We start from the raw sequence: 25,886 nt of genomic DNA on the forward strand, positions 1-25,886 counted from the left end.
TTTTTCCCTTAATAATAAAAACCTTCATTTTAAAACTGCGTTTTGTGTTTACTTGTGTTATCTTTGTCTAATATTTCAATTTGTTTGATGATCTGAAACATTTCAGTGTGACAAACATACAAAAAAATAAGAAATCAGGAAGGGGGCAAACACTTTTTCACACCACTGTATATTTACCTGTGGAGAACAATTTTGCATTTCATGGAACCGAATCACTGTTTTGATCACTTGTGTTCTTCCAGGTTGTTTCAAATATTTCTAATATTTCTAACACAGAATAACCTGTGTTCTTCAAATCTCCTTATGCAGTTTTATAAAGAAAGACATAAACCTAGATGTACACCCAAGAACAGATTCATTTTATTCATATTATGTTTAAGGCAAAAAGTTACATTGTCCCAATTAATAAACATATATCCACTATGCGCTTTATTATTGAAGAAAACACTTATGGTATCTTTTTAAAAGTTTAAATAGAACTGTTTTCTACAAATCTGGGGAAAGAAAACTTGAGGTTTTGATAGTCCTAAGGAACTGCATATACATTTCACATTATATCCATTCAGGTGACTGTTCATCACCTTGAATTGGAAATGTGTATAACTGTAAAAAAGTGTGAAAGCTCCTAATCATTTATTCACATGAACAGTGTTGCACGTTGTTATAAATACCTTGACTGGACAGATTCGCAGAGGTGTAGGATCAAATCCAGGAAAAAAGAAAGGAAAACCCTTCTCAGTAAATGAGTTTTTAAAAGTGTTAATATGTATCTTGTCTTTGGGGTCAGAGAATGACATCCCCCCTGTCATAGTCCAGCTGCACTCTGATCTTCTGGGGTTTCATTTTCAGAATGAGTCGTGTCTCTGGTGAGGTTAGAGCTCTGTAATCTCCATCACGTAGACCTATAACCCAGACTCCTCCTCCTGCGATTTCAGTGATTGATCCTTTTCTGTTGATGGATTCTTTGGCCACACCCAGCCACCAGCAGGTGTTCTCTCCCACCTCAAGATCCCAACAGTGTCTCCCTAAGGTGAATCCTTCAGAGCCCAGAATGTACATGTAGGTATCAAATCTCTCTGAGTTGTCAGGAAGTTGCTTAATCCATTTACCACTATCTCTCACACTGGTCAGATCCTGGGATATAAAGAGCCGGGCCTGTGCTGTGTTAGGGTCTAGAATGACAGGAGCTGAAATAAAAAAAAACAATTAGGAATGCATAATTCATCCATCCGTTTTCTAAGTGCTTCTTCTAATTCAGGGCCCTGGGGAAGGTGGTGTCTATCCCAGCAAACAACGACTGCAAGGCAGGATACACCCTGGACAGGATACCAGTCATCGCACAGCACACACAGACACACAGAAACAAAAACACTTACACCAATGACAGTTTTCCCAGAAGGCAATTAACCTACCAATATGTTTTTTTAACTGTGGGAGGACATCAAAGAGAATATATAAGTTACCCAAAACATATTGCATTCACTTCCGTGGATTAATGAGAAAACATTCAGGCTTACCTAGGAATTGTATCAAATGCTTTCTTTAAGTATGAGATGAGTGAACATCAGTCCAATTTTATATTAACTTTTATAAACACTCATTGACTGCCAGTGTATTTACTACAGGTGACTCACATTTCAGTGGCTATTTTCTTTTCTGAAATCCCACCATTTTGGACTTTGCACTTAAAATCTATCAAACATTGCCCTTTTTTAATCAACTACAGAGATCCAAGTGCACAGGAAGAAAGAAATGCAGAGTGACTGAAGAAACAGAACAAGAATGCTGGTGTACTGGGTGCAGTATCAGAGACACCCAATGTTTCAATTTGGATGAATAGTATATAGGTAGTCAATGTATTAAAAATACAGCACTATTGCACCAAAGGCACTGACAGAGATACAGTGATAAAGCATGGGTCATAAACCACTGAGTACAGCAGTGCACCGAAGCAATACTTGCCAGATCCAAAGGTGTACTATGTTACGGAATGACTGAACCTAAGCTTATGGGAACAGAAGGTTATAAGAAGGTTATAAAAGCACAGCACTAGAATAGTGAATGTCCAGGAGCTGAGGACACTAATGTGCAGAGCTATTGAGTTATTTAACTAGGTGTAATGCAAGATAACCACAGAGTGTAGGCACAGGTGTCTAGCACTATATGGAAGGTCCAGAGTATGTGAATCAGTGTAAATGAGAACCTGTAGAAGCTGGAGCATAGAATCCACAGCTGCAGGTATATCTGATCCTGAAGGACAAACAAATACTGTCTAATCCAAAATAAGATAATTTAATATTTCATGTATATTCTTACAATAGAATACATCACTGATATAGAATAGCTGCATGAATCCTGGGTAAGTTGAAGTATTAGTTACTGTAGTTTAAGTTACATTGATGTTCTATGGGTGCTAGGTCATATTTGAAATTACTTGGGTCACAGAGGATCCTATTTGAGTAGAGTTGGGCTGGCCAAGGTAAGATCTGAACAAGTGGATCACACAAGTAGCTTGTTTGCCAGGTCTGATGCTGTATAAGTGCACTGCTAAGGAACAGAAGTGTCTTGCTGGACTGAGACAAATTGAGTGGAATGCTTTTGCACCAGAAGAGTAGGGCTTTGCCTGACAAGTAAATAGTGTACTTTCTCACCCTAAAGAGGGAAGCAGGAATATAGACTGTAGAAGGACAGGTAGCTGAGGATCTGGAAGAGGAATGTATTGGCAAACTGGGTGTTACTGTGTCAAGGATGTTATGATTTGGCCTGGAGAAACATCCCTGGTCAAACCTTGCTTAGTGAGGAACTCTTCTGTTAATTGGAAAAGGCAGCACAAATGGTCTCATTGCCTTTGGGCTAATTAAGATGGTAAACAAAAGAGCAAGGAGGAAAGGGGCTTTCAGTCTAAATCCAGGCTCTTACTTCCATGTGAGTTGAAATGGGAGTTTTCACTAACACTGAGTCCTGTGCATGTACTGAGGGGCATTACAGGTGCTGGAGAGGTGGGCTACTTGGTACTTCATTTACCAGGATCAATAGGGCAGAATTATGCTGTCAAAGACTACTGGAAGTGTTTTTATGAACATATTGAAGGTTATTGAAGTGGTTTTAGTAAAAATACTGTAGCATTTGGATGTTACAGAATGAGTCTAATTGAATAGTGCCTGGTTGTGTCAGAGTGAATACTGATTAGTGAAGAGAAGAAATGGGTGACAGGGAGTTAATCAGGTTGATGATTCTAGTGCTTGGTGATTAATGAAGAGTAAAGAGCTAATGAGAAGATCTAGATCCTGGAGGTGGTCAGAAAAAAACACTTAAAATGGAAAAAAACTAAGAGGTGACACGCTGGCAGTGATGGATGTGAGGAGTTATGGGTTACAGCAGTTGTCGTACTCACATGTGGAGGTGTTAAATGTCTTGTGTTCTTGTATTGAGAGTAGCACATTGCCAAAAGATAATTGTAAAAAAGCTGGGAAGAAGCCTGATTAGTATTCTCGGGACACAAAATAATCAAGGCCCTGGAGGGGTCCAAATCCAATAGTAGAGCAGACTCGCTACAATTAACATATAACACAACTAGCAAGTAGCTCAGGCTAGAGGAGTTGCACCTGATTGACTACAGAATTCTCAATATTCTCTCTGTACTTTGAAAACCTTCCCCTTATGATCTTGCCCCCCCAGTACTTACAGTACTGAACAATCCCCAACATCTTCTCCCAGACTCTTTACTTCAGTGAGCCCAGGTGCTTGGCAACATCTATCAGTGCTCCTGAAACCCCCTCTAGATCCTGTAGCTTACACAGAGCTCTGCAATAATATTCAGGAGTCAGTGCTGCTCTTGGATTGTTTTAAAAACCTAATAAAAAGATAAATGGGCTTATGGCTACATACTGTACCTTCTCTTTCTGGTCTTGTACATCTGGAAAACAACATTATATGTAATTCATATTATTTTAGAGGAAGAAAAATGTATGTTTTGTTCACACAGCACAGATACACATAATATCTGTTACATATAAACATAGATGCATTTCTTTTATTTAATGGAAATTGAAAATTTTCATACTGATAAAATCTAAAGCACACACAAGAGGAAACAGTATAATATGCTGTCATAGCTAATTTTCTGCCCTTTTAACATAGAAATTTGAATTTTGAACCTAACAATGATACAGTCATAAACGTTGCAGAAATATTAAATCCCATTATTAAATACTAAACATTTTGTATGTTTTCTGGGACTTGAGGAAGGACTCCTGGCTTTAATCAGATCTTTTTTATGTAGTTCTACAGTTTCTATTAATCTAAAGGAGATTGTTTTCAACCATCTTTTAGTGGTGAAATATGTGGGATACATATGTGGGATAAGGTACCATGCCTGAAGGCCTTCTTTCCTCCCATCATGTCAGCCCATTGCATTGGAAAGCAGCATGCACTGCCCACTATTACCTCTTATATGAACTTTGGAAATGATCACCAATCAACAAGCATGCAGACATTCTAATGTGATTTTGTACTTTCATCACATCCAGGCAGTGGTGATGCACGTGGGCTGTGCCTGGTATGTCACTATTTGGACAGGACTTGTCCCATCTGTCTGTCAGATCAACTATTCGGCTGCTGTAGAGCACAAGAAGCTCAGACTAAGTACTGTGCCACTCATTACATCACATGTAACATCAAGATGATCCAATGATTGAATGGATGTTCGTCAGCTGAGGTCATCAAGACACTCTGTGAGGGTGCAGACAGACATCTGGAATTATTCTAAGAAGAATCAGCAAAAGAACTTTACACTGCAACCACTGGGCTCACCACACAACCTACCAGATTATAAAAACTCAATGTTGTTGTCTTGACATGACCCTCTTTATTTTGCAGAGCATATTACACAAATCAGCTTGGCTTTTGCCTTATTCTGGAGCCTGTGGCTTAGCTACTGTACCTTACCCAACTGTATTGTAGAATACTATCAGAGGATTAATGGTACACAACAGAGTCCTGTTTTTTTTATACTTATGCTCAAAATCAAGACCAGGACATCAAATTGGTAAAGTCTACATTTCTCAAGTTTTTATGAAATTTACATTGACTATCAAGATCAATCTAATTTGTAAGAAACTGCCAATATACTCTATATACTAAGAAAAACCCCTTTCTATCTGTATTCAGAAGACTATTTTCTTTCCTGCAGGAAAAAGACATCGCCAGCTGAAAACTATTGTTCTATTGCTCCAATTGTGTCTGAAAGTGATGATATCTCTCTCTCTTGTAAGGCTCACAATCTTCTCCATCATCATTTCACTTTTCTGCTCCTCTTCCTCTCTCAGGGCAGCTATCTTGGCTGCCTTTTCATCTCGTAGAAACTGGTGTAGTTTCTCAAACTCCTCCTGTATCGACTTTTCTGTTTCCTGGGGCTTTGTCTTGGAAATTAGATACCATATAGTATTTTAAATTCAGGGGTCAGGACCATTTCAAGATTCTGAAACTTAAAATATCAATTGAACAAAACACACCATTGCACTTCTAAAAACATACCCCTCATGTGCTGTGAAATGATAATGTGATATACATGCCCATGTAAGTTACCACCCCCAAATTAAATTTCACTAGTTTGGTCAAATAAGCGCCTTGGGGCAACCTTGTTGTGAAAAGCGCTATATAAAAATAAATTGAAATTCTTATTACAATGAGACAGGACAATGAATATAAAGGGACAGTGTAGTTAATATTTAAGTGCTGAGGAAATTACAGCCCTGGCAGCAAAGTCAGGTATTCCTAAACCCTCACACTTGTGAGGAATACACCAAGGAGACTGCAAGGGAGAATATGTGATGAAGGTAGGGGTGTAGAATAAGATTGCGCAAATGGGGCTCAGCGGGCAGTATTCATATGCAAAATTAGTATTTGACCTTGTCCAGAACTTCTGTTTAACGATTCCATTTCGAATAGCTGATTGAATAGGATTTTTTTCCAAAAGTTTTGTTTACCTTATTGTATTCATGTGTTTTTTCACAAGTTGTTTTGAAGATATTTACAGTTTTCAGCTATGTTTTCAGTAGCTCCAGAGCAGTTTTGAGTTCCTCCTGAAATGAAATGGCAGTTTACACATTGCACTATACAGTCTTAAGTTTAATTACAACAGGCCACATGCAACACTATGTACAGGAAGAAAAGAAAGCGGAATGAAAATTCACTTCACTAGATCACAGCAAGGATTTGTATTTTACTTATAGTAGGTGAAAGAGCTTTAAAAAACTTTGGCACCTGTTTATTCTTTTTTGCAAATCAGACAACAAAAAGGTAAATACCTTTGAAAATCAGCAGATAGGTTTCTTTAAAATTCATTATCAAAATGTTGAGTAGATCATTGTTAATGGCAAAACAAAATTAAAATAAATTAAATTTTAAACACAGGTAAAAAAAAATCAAATTACCATTGACCGAACCCTATAGTCAGAACGAAATTAAGTATCTGTCGTTAAATGTTTGCATTTTCCTTCAATTATGAAATTGTGCATTCATACCTTATATTTCTGTCCTACTTCCTCAACAGGGCGTAATATATGGTTTGCATGTTGTTCTGAAGTTTGACAAACATAAAGAGCCTTGTTATCATCCAAACATAAGAGCTTGAGTTTCTCACTGTGTAGACTGCAGAGCACTTCATTAACTGCTGGTGTCTGGCTTAAGAAGGACTCACAAAGATTCTTTAAGGACAAATTTAAAGGAGGGTTCTCCTTAGATGATCTTGTCCTGCACACTGGACATTTTTTATGTTCCTTCAGCTGCCAATACGTCTTCAAACAGTTTCCACAGAAGCTGTGGCGACACGTCAGGACTACAGGATCCTTGAAGATTTCACAGCACACAGGACAGGAGAGCTCCTCTTCCAGAAGACAGAATGGTTTTGTTGCCATTTCTTCAGAAATCACTTGTAACACTTGTTTTGTTATGCAAAATTGCCACTGATCACTGGCTGTATTTTCACATTCTTTTCAGGCAGACAAAAAAATCCTTTTTAAGTTGTAGGCATGACTTACTTATTTTTTTCGTTTCAAGACTGTGGCTGGTATAAATACATATAGCAAATCTGATTTTTTGTTCTCATTCTGCTGGAAATGTAACTGGAGCCGGTCCTGACTCCCGTGTAGTGCGTTGTTTAGGACCCTGTGCAGATGGTACTGTATAATCCGGAAGTGACTGGAAAAGTGCTATGGGGAAAACACGGTGAGGAAAGGAAGAGATGGTGAACAGGAGGTGGTGCTGACAGTGAATCCAGGTGCAAGGGTGGAACACAGGCAAACAAGTCCAAAAACAGTCCAATGTAGGAAATCTGGGGCGCAGTCCAAAGTCCAAAACCAGGAAATCCATCGAAGACAAGACAATTAAAAACAGGAACAGGGATATGGAACAAGGAAATTAAAAATGGAGTGACGAGGCCAGGTGCTCCAAGCTCAGCTTGGTCAGGAAGCTGTTAGGAAGCCTATGCCTTCAAGCCGCGGACGTAGGGCGACCTGATGCTAGGCGGGCCTCTAGGCGTCTGTCTTCCAATGTAGAACCCTGAGCTTCCGGAGCACTGGTTTTAAATAATGAACAGAAGAAGGGGCAGGTGAACGTGATAATGAAACTAAAATACAAAAGGGTCGGAGCGCCCTCTAGAGGAGGGATGACGATCGTGACAGGAAACACCTCAGTTCCATAGGTAAAAATAATAATAATTGCTTACACTTATATAGTGCTTTTCTGGACACTCCACTCAAAGCGCTTTACAGGTAATGGGGACTCCCCTCCACCACCACCAATGTGCAGCATCCACCTGGATGATGCGATGGCAGCCATAGTGCGCCAGAACACTCACCACGCATCAGCTATCAGTGGGGAGGAGGTTACACCCCTACTCTGCCTTTGGTATAGATTCCAGGTTACTCTTCCCTTCCCAAGAATAAGCAGATGGATTTTTACTTGCTGTTTTTTTCTCTTCTATTGTCAACGTTGCATCATCTTACAAACTGTTTACCTCAACTTCTACAGTTTTTTTCACTGTTTAGTGTTGAAAAAAATGTTTTGAGTTATTTATGTTGCTATTTTATTTTTGGGTATTCAGATTTTCTTTCACTGCCAGCAGCCATGTTATCCTGCAACTTACAATTAGCAGCCCACTGAAGCTAAGCAGGTGTGAGCCTGGTCAGTACCTGGATGAGAGACCTCCTGGGAAAAACTAAGGTTGCTGCTGGAAGAGGTGTTAGTGAGGCCAGCAGGGGGCGCTCACCCTGTGGTCCTTGTGGGTCCTAATGCCCCAGTATAGTGAGGGGGACACTATACTGTAAACATGCGCCGTCTTTCGGATGAGACGTAAAACCGAGGTCCTGACTCTGTGGTTGTTAAAAATCCCAGGGTGTTTCTCGAAAAGAGTAGGGGCGTAACCCCAGAGTCCTGGCCAAATTTCCCATGCCTCCTAATAATCCCCCTCTATGAATTGGCTTCATTATTTTGTTCTCCTCCACCCCCGACTCCGACGGCAGGCGGAGCGACGTACCGGTTGGAGTATTCTCGGTCGACAAGCAGACCCTGCTGATGCAGGATTAACGCTAGGATGAGGGAGAGATTTTCTTTCACCATAAAAAAGCCAGCTGTATAACTTAGCACCCTTGAATTGTACCACTACTATGGTAGTTTATTGTTTAAAGCCTACAGTGAAGGTATTTTTAGGAAACAAATAATACTTCTCATATACACTACTTACTCCACACATTTTAAGCAATATAAAAAGATGTTAACATAATTAATATGAAATATAAATGGAAACTTTATAATTAAACAGGTATTCAAATCCTTTTATGTGGCAAACCTAATTTTATCACCTGAGCAAGTCACACAATTTGTTGTTTTCATGATTTTATACATGTTGTTGTTTTCGCCATTTGTTTGTTGTTTTCTCTATTTATACCATCCCGGTTCCCGGTGCTCGGTATTGAGTCTTCTCATAGAGAGCTCTACCTCGCGTTTTCTGTACTTCGCTTACTCTGGATACTGAACTCCCCTTTGCCTCTCGACCTTGGACCTCGCCTTTCGATTCGGATTGTTCGCCTCAATAAATATTTTTCCAGATTTAGAACCACCTTTCGCCTTTTAACCACGATCTTGCTTGACGTTTCTGATTGAACGCCTTTCTCGACATCTACTTACTCCTGCGTCTGCACAGGATCCACACATCTCTTCATTGGGGATTTCTCACAGGTTACAGTTCGTGATCCGGTGCGCATGGGAAAGCAGCCTTAGGCATCCAAATCCAGACAGGTCCAGGCGGGTAGTCAGGGGTAGTCCAAGATCCAAACAGCCAGGAAATCCATCTGAGACAAACACAGGATAAAATCCCCAGAAGGGGGGAAGCAGGACACAGACACAATAACACAGAACAGGAACGGGACTGGGGACGCTGAGTCCTGTACTCAGTGGTCAGGACGCCGTGTTGAAGCCTGTGCCGTCAGGCCAATCCTGGACCCGCTGGTAGGCAGGCTTCCGGCCATCCATCTTCCAAATGCTGATCCCCGAAACCTTCTTGAATCATAACCAGTCTTTTTGTAAATATTCAGTAGGATTTATACAGCATTAACCAAATCCATGTCTCTTAAAATAAGATAGTGTATGAATTAAACAATTAGCAATTGAGATAGAGCACTTAGGAGTCCCATCATTTTAGACTGAGATTTCTGTGAGTTTTATACTATACTCATGGACAGTTAAAATGTTAGAATATGCTAGAAAAATCACAACAAATGCAAACAAATTGTGGAAAAACAAGGTAAGGTAAAACAAACTTTCATTGTGAGGTTGATGTTTTCTTCCTTCTCTAACATGTAGCTGCACTGAAAAGTTACCTTTGGAAGACCTGAATGACATTCAATATGGAAGAAGTATGCAAACTTCACACAAAAGGTACTGCAGGTTGAATTGGAAGGCAGGATCAAAATGCTGGGAATAAGAAGTGTCATCCCTTACTGTTAAGTACAGTATACTTTTTAATTCTAAGAAAATTGTATTTTATTAAACTAATTATTTTTTAACTACAGTATTACAACAAAGACTCAAACAGCCTGCTCTATTTTAGATTACATAGTGGCTTCATACTCTTTCTTATACACATCTACTTATAAACATCTACTGGGGCCTTAACACCATCTTAATACCCATTCTCTCTTAGTAAATATCAATAAAACTCCATTCAGGAGTATTTATATACCAGCTCTGTCACCCTCAACACATTGTTTTATAATCCACTGTTATAGACACCTTCACAGGGCAAAGTCTCAAAGGAACAGGTTCACTTCCTGGCCTGAAGACTGGGAACACTCTTTCAGCAAATGTGTCCGTAAAAGTGTAGATAGGAGTCCCATCACTGGGGTCAGAGGATGACACCTTTCCCCTTTCATAGTCCAGCTGCACTCTGATCTTCTGGGGCAACCTATTCAGTGTGAGTCGTGTTCCTGATGAGGTCAGTGCAGTGCAATCACCTCCACACATTCGTAGAGCCCAAATTCCTTCCTTTGGACACAGACTGATTGATCCTTTTCTATTCATGGACTCTTTGACTACAGACCGACTCAAAGAAAAATATAATAAAGACAACATGTATTTCTACACTTTGTGCATTTTGGAATTTAAATATAACTGAAACATTAAAAGTTTTATTGAAATGAATAAATTGCAATTTTAGGAAAAATGAGTGAAGGAAGGAACCATACAAACAGAAGCACAAACAACATCTGAAAGGGTAACCTTATTTGAGCATAAAATATAAAATAAAAATGTGGATTTTAATATGAAACTGCTAATTTGAATCTTGAATTATCAAGTTTATTAGTGTGGCTGCTGCAATGAAGTGCAGGGAGCAATTTTAAACCCAGGGCTCCAACACTGTGAGGTAGCAATGCTAACCACTGTGCTACCATGTGGTCTTCCCAAATTGGTCATGGGAAATATGAACAAGTTCTTCCTTATTTTTTAAGTCAAGTTCTCATCTAGGGCCATGTCTCAAGCATGTGATACACAGTAGGAGGAGGGAGACTACAGAGAGAAGAGCAGTTAGTATTCTATTAACTGTACTGCATAGGAGAATAATGGGATGTGGTCAGCGGCCTCATATCAGTTTGACTTGATCTCAACAAAGAGAAAAGTAATGAAATAGCAGAATAAAGACAAATCAATAAAGAGTAAGGAAACTTTACACAGACAGCCACAATCTCATTTTTCTACTTGATTTTTCTACTTGATTTTCAGAACCTTCAATGTACAGCACCTCCTCATGGCAGACCATCTTAAGAAAAGGTTGCAATTACAACTAGCCTGCCAGTAGTGGAAACTGTATGGCCTCCAATCTTTGTAAATAGCCACAGAAGTTGGTAAATATATTCATTATTGTATGATTTATTCCTCAACTATGGTCATGAGGTTTGGGTATTAACCAAAAGAATGTGATTGTGGATACAAGCACCAGTAATTAGATTTCTCCATAGGGCTGCTTAATCTCCATGTGTCACAATCGTAAATCCCCTCTGCTTAAGGATGCTCCAGCCCTTCCTAGTTTATTCTTGATCACCTGTTCCTGCCCCTGTCCTATAAAAGCCAGACGTTCCTGCCAATCTGGGCTCAGCTTTGGAACATGGATACCCAGAAGCCCGGCTATTGGTGAGTCCAGGATGGGCTCGACACCATAGGCTTCACAACGGTGTCCTGACCATCTGGGTCCGGGATTGGGTGCGCCTGACCCCCTAACCCCCTTTTCTTCCCCCGAACTTTCGCCAGATCCTGCTCCGGCTTTTTAACTTCACTTGTCTGTGTCAGGATGGATCACCCTGCTTTGGACATTGGCTTTCTCTGGATACTCTCACAGACTCCTTTGGACTAGTTTACCTAGGACCACTCCCCCCCGAACACCAGCGCACCTTGGACACGCCCCCTGTTCTTCTTCCAGCCCCAATCACAGTATTATTCCCCATGTTTTCTCACTCCTCTCCGGATTGTGCTGTCTGCATAGGGTCCTAAAAGATGCTTCATGACACCATGACAGGGTGAGGAGCTTGGAAATCCAGGACTTTGGAGCAGAGTTGCTGCTCCTCAGGATGCAAAGGATCCAGTAAAGGTGTTTCTGGCATCTGGTAAGTATGCATCCCTGTAGGTATTCCAAGTAGGGCCCAATGGGAAGAGAACTCAGAACACAGAACACACTGGACAGATTATATCTCTTCAGTGGCCTGGGAGCACCTGAAAATTCCCCAGGAGGACCCGGAGACTGTTGCTGGGGAAAGTCTGATCGACTATCAGCAGGAGTAAGCAATTAGAAAATGGATGGATATATAACTGATAAATGGCTAAGAATTTCACATTTACACATGGGTATCACTGGGCTTTTAGTATTTCTTTAGTATTTTAAAGTTTACAGTGCTGTTCATAGAGCTTGAAAAGATAAAGTGTCCTGGACTTCATCACCCTCACTAGTTCAGGGTCATGCTTCTGTACTGTGAAAAAAGCAAACTGGAGGAGATCAGTCACCTCACTCCGGTGCTCTTACACAGACAGTCTCACCTACTGCTTTTATCTGTTTGAATCCACAATTCTCAATGTTCCACCTGCACTGTGAAAACCTGTAAATCTCCCTCCCCTTTGGCTCTGTCCCCCAGTACTCACTGTACTGAACAGTCCCCAGCATCTTCTCCCAGACTCTGTACTTCAGAGAGCCCAGGTGCTTGGCAACATCTATCAGTGCTCCTGAAACCTCCTCTGGATCCTGCAGTGTGCACTGGGCTCTGCAATAATATTCAGGAGTCAGTGTTAGTGTGCATTTGGATTCAGAACAACAGAAAAGAGGAAGACAGGCTGGAGTTTACATACCTCCTCTTTGTGTCCTTGTAGTTCTTTAAAACAACACGACCAATAGCAATTAGTTTCTTCCAGAAACAAACATACTTAGTAAACAAAATACTGAGGGGCACACCACTTGAAAATATAGTTCTGTCAAGTGAACCTGGGAATTAGACTATTACAGGCAAAGCAAGTACAGATTAGTCATTTTAGTAATTTTGAAAGATATAAACATGTTTTTACTTATGTACAGAACATTTAATTTATACGTAACTTAATGCATACCACTGCAGTATTAATCTCACTGAAAATTGAACATTCTGGGAAATTCTATGAGAATCACTAGTTGTCACTATCAGACTCACAGTATTGACTCCTCTATACAGTATTATAGCATGTTACAATGCACATTCTGGTGTGTGAAGATAACAATATATTAAAGTCAGTCTGCAGAGAGACTTACAGTATCTCTACCTGTAGGAATGAAGTGTTTTCAGCTCCCATCTCCTGTTCTATGGCACTGATTGTGTCCAAAAGGCATGAAATCTCTCTTGTAATGCTCTCATTCTTCTCCTTTATCATCTGACTTTTTTGCTCCTCTTCCCCTCTCAGTGTAGCTATCCTGGCTGACTCTTCTTCTCGTAGAAACTGGTGAAGTTTCTCAAACTCCTCCTTTATCTGCCTTTGTATTTGCTGGGACTGACACTGAAATGGAAAATGTTGATAACTGGCTGACTTATTTGTGTGACCAGTCTGAGGCTCTTTTTGTGCCATGTGTTCTCTCTCGTACTTGAATGGCATTCAGCAGTTACTATTAATACATAAGATAACATCACTTTATTAGCCCTATACAATTTCTTGCATTAGGAATTTGTCTTTTTGCATACCCCAGCTTGCGCTCCATGAGACACAGACACAAAAACAGGGAGAGGAGCTTGGGGTCAGAGCACAGGGTCAGCCATTGTACAGTGCCCTTGGAGCAGTTGGGGTTAAGGGCCTTGCTCAGGGGCCCCAACAGAGTAGGATTTCTCTGCCGGCCGTTGGATATGTACAGGTAACCTTCCAGCCACAGGCGCAGATCTTTAGCCACAGAGCCACCGCTCCACCCCTAATGAGCTGGTCTCCTCACAAATTACATTTTATTCAGTCTGTTTTATTTCGGCAACTGTGAAAACCATGGAACATACTTCACATTACAATTAAAGAATTTATTATTTTTCTGGACTATTTTTGATTGGTAACAAGACTAATAAATGTTTTTTTCTTTCTGAAATTACCTTTAAAATTTCAAATACAATTACCTTAATGTGCTCTGCAGTTTGATCATGTGTCAATTTAACTTGATTAAAGTTTCCAGTCTCCTCTGCAGTATCTTCAGTACATGTTATCTCCTCCTGGAATGAGAAGATTCTTCATTGCAGAACCAGAGTGACACCAACAAAGAGAAATTTCCTGCTGATGGAGGATTCTCACCAAAGAGAGAATTCCTCAAGTTCAAGAGATCCTGATAATCAGAGAACTAAGGGGCAGGATAAACTAAAATACATCAATTTTGATGATTCATAAGACCATGGGTTATACTGGACTACTACATCAACATAAAAGATGATGATGTTTTACCAAAACACAAAACATATGCATCAAAAACCAGTGTCTCTGTCTCCAAATACCCATTTTTTATTTTTTTTTATTTTTTTGACAGAAACCTTTAAAGTAACTAGATACTCAAAAGCACGTACATCACTCATAGGAATTAAATTGATATCAACTGGTTGGGATAACAATTGAATTCTCGAGCGGTAATGCAGAATGTTGAATACTCATCCAATCTGTGGGGATTCAGATCTCCTGCAGGCACAAAGAAGCAGTGGCAAGCTTGTTGCTGTCCAATCGGCGCTCTCTGGCTCAGTGCCAGGCAGTCCTCGGTGCGGCTTGCAACGTGGTGGAGATTCCTGTGGCGATTCGCTGCTGATGCTCTCTGAAAACCAGCTAGTTAGTGTTATCTGAAACTAGCAAAGTTTGTGCACAGGAGAAAAGTGACTGCGGGTCCCAGCAGGTCAGGAAGAAGACCGGTTCGTTCCTGATGAAGCGCTAGTTCTGAATATTGATTCAGCTGTCCACAGTTCTGACCTGTTCATAAGGCTTGCTGTTGATGCTAACCTCGGGCAGATCCTTTGATTACGCGCTGGAAACCTCCGTCCTCGACTCTTAGAACAAAGGAAAGTCCTGCACTCAGACACACTGGCCATTACATGGTGATCCAGACTGAGTCTGAGGATGTTCAGGAGGAGCCCTGAGGCTGAAATGTCCAGCAGGCGCGCTGCGAGAAAGTCTGCTCTTGGGAACAGTCCTGCCCTTGGGAACTGTTCTACAGGCGCTCTGTGTTGCCTGTTTTTCCTGGAGGAAATGCAGGTTGTTCATTGGTTGAAAGTTTCATGGGCATCAGAGACCAACGTGGGGTTAACCTGCCCTACCAGTTCCTGATTGGCTGATGATGAGTAACCATGCACTTAGACCATAGGGTTGTAAACCAACTTTGAATAACACTTTCCCTTGGAATCTCAGACTTTAAGGCGCAGAGATGAACATTTGTTAAGGTTGCTGGAGAATCTCAGCATTTGGGGAGTTGTTCCTTATCAGGACACCCTATCAGCTAGAAAAACACCTTAATTGTGAACCAAATGGAATGGCCTCTCTGTATCAAGCACCACTGAGATGAAAGAGAGAGGGACTGGCAAGGGAGCAGAAAACCTAATTCCTGTATTTTAATAAGCCTCACCGCTACACAGGCTTTCTGTGTCTTTCAGATTGATTTTACTTAGCAATTACAGTCAGTGTCCTCATAACCATGGTCACATTGTACATCTTGCTCATCCTTGTAGTGTGACAAGACCTTAGCTGTACGTACTTCATCTGAATGCATCTAATCATCACTTAATGAAGCCTTTTTAGGTGAGTTTGCTGATTTACTTTCATTTTTATGCTCCAGATTTAAGAGGAGCCTAATTATTGGGGACTTTAATATACATATTGATTCACGGTCTTCCAGTTAAGCTAAGGATTTTCTAGCTCTGTTGGTATGCTTTGATCGATCCCAGTTTGTTCATAGCTCAACACATACTGTAACAAACGACACATCCTTGATTTATTTGATTGCAAATGACTCTTGGTTCTCACTTCTCTTCACTTGAACTAAACCTTTCTGATCACTTAGCTATTCTTTTCAATCTGGAATTACCTGTTTCTAACACTTCCTCCTCATGCTTCGCACATTTTTGCACTGGCGAACAGTTGATCAGCCTAGATTCACGTATTCTGTTCTATTCTCCTTATCTTTTTTCTCCAACTCTGATCTTCTAGAGCAGTGGTGCTCAACGTTCTATGGTCCACAGACCACTTTTACCAAGTCTCAGATGCGGTGGACCACCTATGCCTATGTCCACTTCTTACCCTGTACAAATCTTCACCAATTAATGTACTAAAAATAACTAATATTGAATTACATTTGATGAAAAGTACTAATATTTTTACAAACAAAGCTACATATTTTGCAAATGTTTTTCTTACTTAAAAAGTTCATGTGAAAAATGGAGCTGCTTTTGTTGAGCAATGAGAGAAGTGATATCTGGATCCAAGCTGGACAACTTTAGTCTCATGTCCAGCTCCACGTTCAGCCGATTTCTCTTGCTTTCAGTCTAAAAAGTGACGAAAATCCAAGCTCACAAGTGTAGGTTGTTGGGAACGGTAATAGATACTTCAGGGCTATGTCACTAAGTCCAGCATACTCAGATTGTACATGGAGCAGAAAACCAATGATTTTTATATTTAAGCCCCAGCTGTTTGTTTCATAAGGCAAAGCGGGAGAAAACGTAACCAAACAGACAACAGTGTATTACAAAGCAAAAAAACATAATGGCAATCTCATTAGAGCAGATCAGGACACAACTCCAGTACAGTGAGATAAAAAACTTCATATTTAACACACAGCATTATAACCAACTGTTACAGCTGTCTTCACTGGGCAGATTTTAGGAAACTAAAAACTTCCTTATCAGGAAGCTGGTGTCTCTCACTAATGTATCTCACACTGGTTAGATCTTCAGACAGTGAGAGGTTGGGATCCAGAATCACAGGAGCTGTTGAAAAAAAAAACTAGGAATAAAAAATAACTTGTCCAAAGATATTATTATACAAAATATAATTAAGTGATTTTTGTGCAGCATATGTAACTGAGGAACAAGTTACAGAAAAATATAAAACTAATAAAAGTTATACTAACAGCTGCTGAAAGCAGCAATGACTGTAGCAATTACACCAGCAGTCTTTTCACTGAGCCTGGCCAGTACCTAGATGGGAGACTTCCTGAGAAAAACTAAGGTTGCTGCTGGAAGAGGTGATAGTGGGGGCAGTAGGAATACAGGAAGTGAGAGGAAAAAAAAACACATGGACATTCACGGTGGCGTAACAGAAGTATATCCCATTTCTTGATGCAATAGGAGAGCAACTAAACAGTCAGCTCACTACAGGTACCGTCACTAGAAGATCACCATGACAAACTAACCAAGTCTTACACAGACACCACAATTCTTGATGTTCCTCCTGCACTGTGAAAAACTGTAAATCCCCCTCCCCTTTGTGACCACTGCCCCCCAGTACTCACTGTATTGAACAATCCCCAGCATCTTCTGGAGAGCCCAGGTGCTTGGCAACATCAAGTCAGGGAGTGTCAGGGAGAGTTCTTTCCGGACCCTATGCAGATGACACAATCCAGGGTAGAGTGAGGAAACACTGGGAAAAAGGCATGCAGGATACGGGAATGAAAACTGGGGGGGCGTGTCCATGGAGTGCTGGTGGTCGGGGGACGTGTGGCCGAGGCAAACAATCCAGGGACGTGTCAAAAGGGAAATCCAAACAGGGCAAAAAGTCCATGGCCAGGCTTTCCATCCGAGACAGACGATTAAAAAATCAGAACCAGGTCGGGACCGGCAGGGGAAACGGGGAAAGGAACAGACACAGACACAGACACAGACACAGACACAGACACAGACACAGACACAGACACAGACACAGAAACCTTAACGGGGCCAGGCGTATCCAGGTCCCGGGCTCGCATGATGCGGGAACCAATGCAGAGCCCGGAATAGCATCAGCGTCTGGCTTTTAAGGGGGAACTGAAAAGGGGCTGGAACAGGGAGCAGGTGCGGGAGATAAAACAAACAAGGAAGGGCTGGAGCGCCCTTAAGAGGAGGGGTTGCGATTGTGACATAGAGGAAGAGAGGCTGGAGTTCACACCCCTGCTTCTTGTGTATTTATACAGGTAGTTCTGAAAAATAATAGTGCGATAGTATTTTTTCTTAAATAGAAACTCACAACAAGTTCTGGAGGAGTTCTGAAGAGCACAATCAACAACCATACAGGTCTGTCATTACAATTGCATAGTGACAATGACATAAGAAATAACAATGAAATGGAGAGCAGAATTTACACTGATGGAAAAAAGAAATGCAACATTTTCAGGAATGAGAATACTATAGTTATAGCTTATGTATATACAGCTTAGATGAGAATAGTACTTCAATTCAGATATACAGAAAGCATTAGATTTATAAAATCGAAATAAGTTAAATATTAAAAAAAACATCAAATGGAAAATTCAAAGATACGCAAAGGCTTGATCGAATTATTAGACTTGTTACGACCCCAGGTGTCTAGGGGTAAAGGGGTGTAACATTAAGGATGGGTTTGGATGCAGGAAGTGACAACAAAAGTTTGGTGCAAAAATGATTTATTATTTATAAACAAAAGTATATACTGTACGACTGTGTACGTATTTATAGAACACAAAGAACACAAGGAAAAGGAACTTAAGCAGTGCCAAGAAAAAAAGAAAATAAAACAAAACGATACTAGCTAATACAGTGAGGTCTAACCTAACTAACCCAAACACTGTACTTTCACAAAAAGTTGTCAATTTGTTTCAAGCTCTCTGACCAGCAATATAGCTTGTGCAGTGAGGCATTGACACTTGCCAATCACATGAAAGCTCATTAGGTGCACTTTTACCCAACGAGGTCCAGGTGGAACAATGCCTGATCGGGTCACCTTTCAAAAGGCCTTAATTCAAAGCTTAGTTCACTGCAAGAAAAAGACCACACTTAGTTTTCTGTGCATTGCATAATGCCTCAAATGTCACCAGAAGCAAGGAGAGGGCCATTGCCATGTTGCAGGCAGGCATGTCATGTGCCAGCATTGCCAAACACTATGGAGTAAGTCACTCCACTGTGTCCAAACTGCAGAGAAGGTTTCAGCAGACCAGCAGGACAGATGACCGTCCAAGATCCGGTCGCCCTCAAGTGACCACACCAGAGCAGGACCGACACATGAGACTGGTCCATCTGAGAGATCGTTTCAGATCTCAAACCTGTACTGCTGCTGAAACTGCTGGCAGACACAATGTCTGCATCAGTAACAGGACAGTGAGGTTCCATGCTGCTGGCCTTAGAGCAAAACAACCTGTCAGAGGTCCTCTGCTCACACCTCCTCAACATCACACCTGACTGGCCTGGGCCAGACAGAGGCTGCGATGGACTTGTCAGCAGTGGCATCAGGTCCTCTTCATGGATGATTCACTCTTCAGCCTGTTCCACATAGACAGGAAGGCCAGAGTGTGGAGGAGGTGTTGCATTTCTTTTTTCCATCATTATATAATTTATACTGAGTGTTACAGCACAGCCAAGAGCAAACTGCAGCTGTCAATGAGTAAATGTGACCATTCAGTACTGTCAGTCTGCATACAGAGGACTGTTGTCCCTGAGAGTCATCTCTACCTGCAGGAATGAAATGTCCTCAGCTCCCATCTCCTGTTCTATGGCTATGATTGCATCTGAAAGGGATGAGATGAGATTAGGTTTGGAGTTAGGGTTGGAGAGGCATTAATTTAAATAGTGAACAAGTTTCCTCATAAGTTACTTTTTATTAAGTGTGAATTTTATTCCTAGCACTGCAGAAGCAAAACATTGAACACAATTGCTATTGAAATGTATTCATCAATCCATTTTTTTAACCTCTTTTTCCAATTCAGGGTTGCATGGGGGCCAGAGCATTATTACAGCAAGCAATGCAATCAAGGTGGGGCAAGGTGGAATTTATTTGTATAATGAATTATTTTGGACATAATGTATTTTTGGATTGATCTAGAGCTGTTTTTGTGATACTCTGTGTATTGTTCCTCAAAACAAAATAATTTGTTTTGTATTATAAAAAATGTAATTAGTTTTGTATTTTTAAAATATTTTCAAATCAACTTTACCTTAATGAGTCTTAATGAGTCTCACCAAGGAATAATGCAGTGCAGTCCTGATAGTCTGAGAACTGATGGGCAGTTTGCACTAAAGTAGAGGTGTTTTGTGGATTCATAGGACCCCATTGTGAAATTCCTTACTGTTATGTATCAGGTCAGTACTTAAGAAGAAATTTATATTTCTTCTATTTTATGGATCTTGCTCTTCTTATTGACTTCATCTCACAAACATGAGACTCCATCCTTTCATGCTCTATCAAATCCTACTTCTCTGGAATCCAGTTAAACATTGGGGCTACAATGTATTGGCTGTCCTAATCTGATCTCTATTCCTGCATTCCAACTAACACTTCATTGAATCCAGGAATCATTGCCTGCAACAACCCCTCTATATCTCCAGTAACATCCTCTATATCCTGGTTCCTATCCTTTGACAAAGCTGTTTAAAACACACTCATTGAGTGTAAGCCCAAGCTGCCTTTTTTGGTTTCTTGAGATTTTGCAGAATTTACCTCCTCTTCCACCTCCATTTTTCCCACAATGGGTTTTCATATCTGTGTCCTGTCACACACCCCAAACTCCCATTTCACTCTTTTCTCTATGCCCCAATTGTCACGCCCTCTGCAGCCAGATGGCGCTCCTTCTCTGTCCTGTCCCTAGTTTCCGGTCTGCTGTCCTTCCTGTCCCTCTCTTTCCCTTGGGCTATATATTTCCGGGTCTTGCACTCTGTCCTCGCTCAGCATTGACGTTCGGATGTCCTGAGACCCGCCTAGCACCAGGGCGCCCCACGTCCGCTCCCTGAGGGCATAGGTTTCTATACGGCATTCCTGAACTCTTTGCACTAATGAGCCCGGGCCTTTTCCCCGTCTCGCCGCTACGCATATGGGTCTTTTTCTGCTCTCCTGCTCCCCACGGTTAGTCCCTTTTGGACATCCGTGACACCAATAAAACAGACCCTCTTGGTTGATGACACTACATCCAGCTTTCCAATATTTGCTCACTTTACACCCTTATTCCACTCTCTCCCAATATCTCCCTCTTAGAACATCCAAGAGCAATTCTGCATCTTGTTAATTTTCCTCTTTTCAATCAGTGGTAGCTTAACATTGGTTATGTACCCACCCATCTTAGTCTATAGGGCCGGTCCCACCTTGGAACTCTACACTCCCTACTCCTTCAGAATTGGAGCCGCCATCTCCATAGCCCATGCTAAATTGAAATTCCATCTAACCAAAGTCTTAGGACACTGTCTTAGTCCACTCCTTAGATATTTCAGCAGTCCATTTGTCCCTTGCTAGCGTGCCTGGAGTAGGAATGTCTGTTCCACCGGGTCCACCAAAGTTTTTTCCCTAAATTGGCACAAAAAGTATTTTTTCATCTCCACTGAGCAGTCAAACCTTCACATAAACTCTCCTTTTCCTCCCATCCTCAGCTCCTGTTTGTCTGTCCCTCTTTTTGTTTGTTGCTTTTATATGTCATGCACTGGCACACTCTTTTGTTTGTCTCACGGTTGCTGTGTGAAAGAATTGGGCTCAGGGTCCATCCTTTGGGGTGTACGTGGCAACCTGACCTCAAGTTGTCTACACAAACTTGACTTCTTGAGGGGGGTTCTCACTACCTTACGCTAGAGGAGATCCGTAGCTATACTATCTGTAGTGGCTTATGCGCTTTCTAACCCACTTGATCTACCCACTAATTCTCCTCCTATTTCAGTCCCCTGAGATCTCTGCTCCCAGTCATGAGGCTGCATCTCTCAAAGCAACTCACAGAGTTAGGGGATGCTTAATGTCCTTCCTTCAGCTCTGTGCAGCACTCTGATCATCCAGTTTCAGGTAACAGTCCTCCAACTACTCTGAATCAAACCCTTATAGGAATGTCTTGTAGCATGGAACCTTTCTTCATTCTCTATTTCTGAGGGCTTAGCTCCCATGTATGAGGCAGTGCTTCACAAAGTGATTCTGAGTGAGTTAAGGGTATTCATCTTTTTGGGCCGAGGGGAGCTGCTGAGCAAGCCAACCCAAAAGGATCACAATCATGCATTTCCATCTTAGTCTGGGAGCCCCTTTCCTGTATTCTACAAACCCAGGCTTCTTCCAATGAACTACAGTATATACTGTATAAACCACAACTTAACCAAGTTTATCTTTTTATTTTTTAAGCTAAAATGTAAAATCTGACTTTAGATTCTTCATATTAATTATTATAATTTTCATATTTATTTCCTACCTTATGATCCATTATAGCTTCCTTAATTGGACAGAGCTCACGCATTTTGTGTTTTCTCGAAGTATGACCAACAACACAGACAGGCTCTTCATCAGTCAAACATAAAAGCTTCAGTTTCTCCCTGTGCAGACTGCAGAGCACTTCACATCCTACTGGAGGTCTCTGACTCCTCTCCTGTAAGAAGGCCTCACACAGATTCTTTAGAGCCAGGTTTAGGGGAGGCATATCCCTTGAAGACCTTTTTGTGAAAACTGGACATTCATGAGAGCCCTTCTCTTCCCAATGCTGCTCTAGACAGGATTTACAGATGCTGTGGCTGCACGTGAGGAGAATAGGATCCTTGAAGATTTCACAGCACACAGGACATGAGAGCTTGTCTTCCAGAAAAGAAGAATTTGCTGCCATTTCCTTACTTCCCATCTTGCTCTCAATAATGGATTCTGATTGCAGTCAGAGTTTTGTTTTGCCTTTCATTTTTGTGGTAAGTTCAGTATACAGAGTGAAGAAAGATGTGAAGACGGGGGTTTGAATTTAATCTTTTCTGTAGGGGGTTTAGACTTCTAAGTCACAAGCTGGGGTTTATGGCAGGAAAGGGGGTTAACTGATAAGGATTGCAGATGCAAGCTAGGAACCCCCCTGGGTGTAATCTTAAACTGACCATTTGTCCAGAACATCGTAAACTGGCCAAATACCATGAACCCCCCTCTTTACCATCAGACCGAGTGACGTCAGAAACGGAGAAGAAAACACTATATAACCCAAAAGTTTGTAACAGTACGGCGAACAATACTTCGGTTTTGTTGTTTCTTGCGGGAAACAAGACTTCGGCTTTATTGTTCCTTGCATGCAATAAACTCATCTGTTTTACTTCATCTCGGGATCAAGAACCTTATTTCTTCTGTTACAACAAATTTGGCGTAGTCGGCGGACGCTCCAGAAGGCGCAGAACTTCCCATCGGCAGGAGAGACGGTCAGCGCGCACATAACTAAGAGGTAAGGACTCCTCTTTTATTTAAAAGTCCCGACTCTCTCTGACCGATTGGGAAATCTCTGCTCCCTGCGAGAATCGCCCGAGATGACGGAGTAAACGTGAGTTTCTGAATTCCTCTGGCCCGGGGAAGACACCGGTGTATGTAATGGGTTGTTTGCTGTAAGCCCAGAATTTGGTCTGGCAGGGGTTCCGCGGTATTGTGTACAGGCGTTCGAAGCTGGTGTATGCCTTAATTGCGCGTAGAGTTTTTGAACGGGTTTTGGACCCTTACCGTGAAGTTCAGGACTGGTGTGGGCCTTAATTGCGCCCGGAGTTCTGAAGGTCAGAACTGGTTTGGGCCTTAATTGCGCCCGGAGTTCTGAGGCTCAGAATCGGTGTGGGCCTTAATTGCGCCCGGGGTTCTGGAGCTGAGTGGTGCATTAAATGCACGTATAATCCAGGATTGGTGTGGGCCTTAATTGCGCCCGGAGTTCTGAAGGTCAGAACTGGTGTGGGCCTTAATTGCGCCCGGAGTTCTGTGGCTCGGGATCGGTGTGGGCCTTAATTGCGCCTGGGGTTCTGGAGCTGAGTGGTGCATTAAATGCACGTATAATCCAGGATTGGTGTGGGCCTTAATTGCGCCCGGGGTCCTGAGATTAGCTACGCCTTGATCGTGCACGGATTGGCGTGGAGTGGTTTTTTGTTTTAAAGGAAACAGGAGTAGAAGAGATATATATGTATGTATGTTTTTGGTGTTTTCCTTGTTTGTGAAATACATATACGCACGCACGACACTAACATAAACACACCTCATAATAAAAGAGCAAAGCATTAAGTAGCAGGATTTAAAGGACGTTGAGACCCGAGAATCGCCCTGATTGAGTTCAGTGCGTAAATCCACCCCGGGGCAAAAGCAGCGATGCTGGCGTTCTGGGGATGGTGAATTACTGATCAAGAAAGGGGGTTTTCGAGGTCTCGTCCCTTACCTGTGAACAGTGCGGTGTAAGTCCTCTCTAAAGTCTCTGAGAGGTATTTAGATCTGGAGGTAACAGACGCCCTTGGCTGAATGAGTGCAGGAATGCACAGGTTTTTCAAGTGAAAGCATCCCCTTACTGTATGAGCTGTTACCTCACACACGACAAAAGTAAAAGAGACCGAACATGTGTGCTAACTGATGGTTTGAGAAAGTGGTGGAAGGGTCCGTTTATATATCGGAAAAGTGTAAGTTGACGGGAAAAAAAAAGGAGAAAAATATGTGAAAAGTTGAGTTTGTCAGAGGGAGTTTGGGGCGAAGACGCCTGTAAAGAAAGCATTTGAGTATTGATTGGCAAAAGCACAAGCATGTAGCTCCCACCCTGGTGCACGGCCGGCACCAGTGGTGGCAGATACATGAGAAAAAAAAAAGAGAAAGAAATTGGGATGTGACTTAAAAGTGTGTTTACGGGGAAAACAAAAAACCTGGAAGAAAAGATACTTTACTCGCTACAAAAGAGTATAGAAAAAAAAAGATAAAAGAGGCAGTACAGGAGAATGAGAAACTAAAGAAGGAATTAACTCCTGGTCACGCTGCACTGGTTAATGTGCTACAGCCGGCGACTAAGTTATATCCTGCTCTCCCACAGGGGAACAAACAGGCAGGAAACGAAAATAATTGGGATCAATTCCCACAGTGGCCATATGGAGAAGGGGGGTCTGATTGGGATAACACTTGGTATGAGTGTGATAAAGACGGATCAGGGTCTCCCCTGTTAGAGGGAGGGCGCCCACAGATCTGTACTCTCACTCGAAGTGGGAAAGGACTTGATGTAGCAGGGGCTGGCGCCGTTGATTACAGCGCCACTCTAACACTGTCTCGCACCCCCTCGAGGGGGTCTGCACTCGCACCTACCTTCCCTGATTCCCCCATACGATCAAATCCAAAACCGGAAGATATTGACCGGTGGGCTAAAGCACCGCAACCGAAATTAGAAATGCAGCGAACCTGGAGTGCGCTTCAGGAATTAAAAGGATTAATGTAGAAGTAAAACAAGAATACAGCACATTGTAGTACGAAGAGAAAAATATATTCTCGATGTGTATGTGTGTTTTATGAATTTGTGTGCCGGCATGTATGTGTGTAACTGTGAGTTTTGGTATACTAAATGACGGTGTGAGTGTGTTTAGCCAGCGGGACTGGCTAGAGACGTAACTAAAGAGACTTGACGAAAATCAACTTAAGGAGATTGGAAAATATAAGAGCGTCTGAAACGTATAAGTACAGTACAGGTGGACGTAAAAGTAGTTAAACAGTTTTTGTATTTTTATACAATTAGTTGCAATAGTGGAAACAATTTGGTTTTATTTGAATGTCTCGAAACCAGACATGCTGAAACGCTGTAGGTTTAGAATCGAGACTGGGGAGAATAACGTCTTGTGAGAAGATCTGTTTACCTAACGATTAGATCCTGTAAATCCCTTGTAGCCTCCCTAAGTCTGTCCCAGTCCAGTGGTTAAAAATGTACTGTTAATGGAGTGTTGGTTTCTCTGTTAGGG

The 25,886-nt window shown here is 41.6% G+C and overlaps 2 pseudogenes; both read right to left on the reverse strand.

Moving 5' to 3' along the window:
- Window positions 1-629: 629 nt before the first annotated feature.
- On the reverse strand, window positions 630-22,789 carry LOC148820916 (E3 ubiquitin-protein ligase TRIM35-like; annotated as a pseudogene).
- On the reverse strand, window positions 5,216-6,917 carry LOC148820917 (E3 ubiquitin-protein ligase TRIM17-like; annotated as a pseudogene).
- Window positions 22,790-25,886: the final 3,097 nt, after the last annotated feature.

This window comes from Atractosteus spatula, chromosome 14 (assembly GCF_055471065.1).
Source record: "Atractosteus spatula isolate fAtrSpa1 chromosome 14, fAtrSpa1.hap1, whole genome shotgun sequence".
In the NCBI taxonomy this organism is placed as follows: domain Eukaryota; kingdom Metazoa; phylum Chordata; class Actinopteri; order Semionotiformes; family Lepisosteidae; genus Atractosteus; species Atractosteus spatula.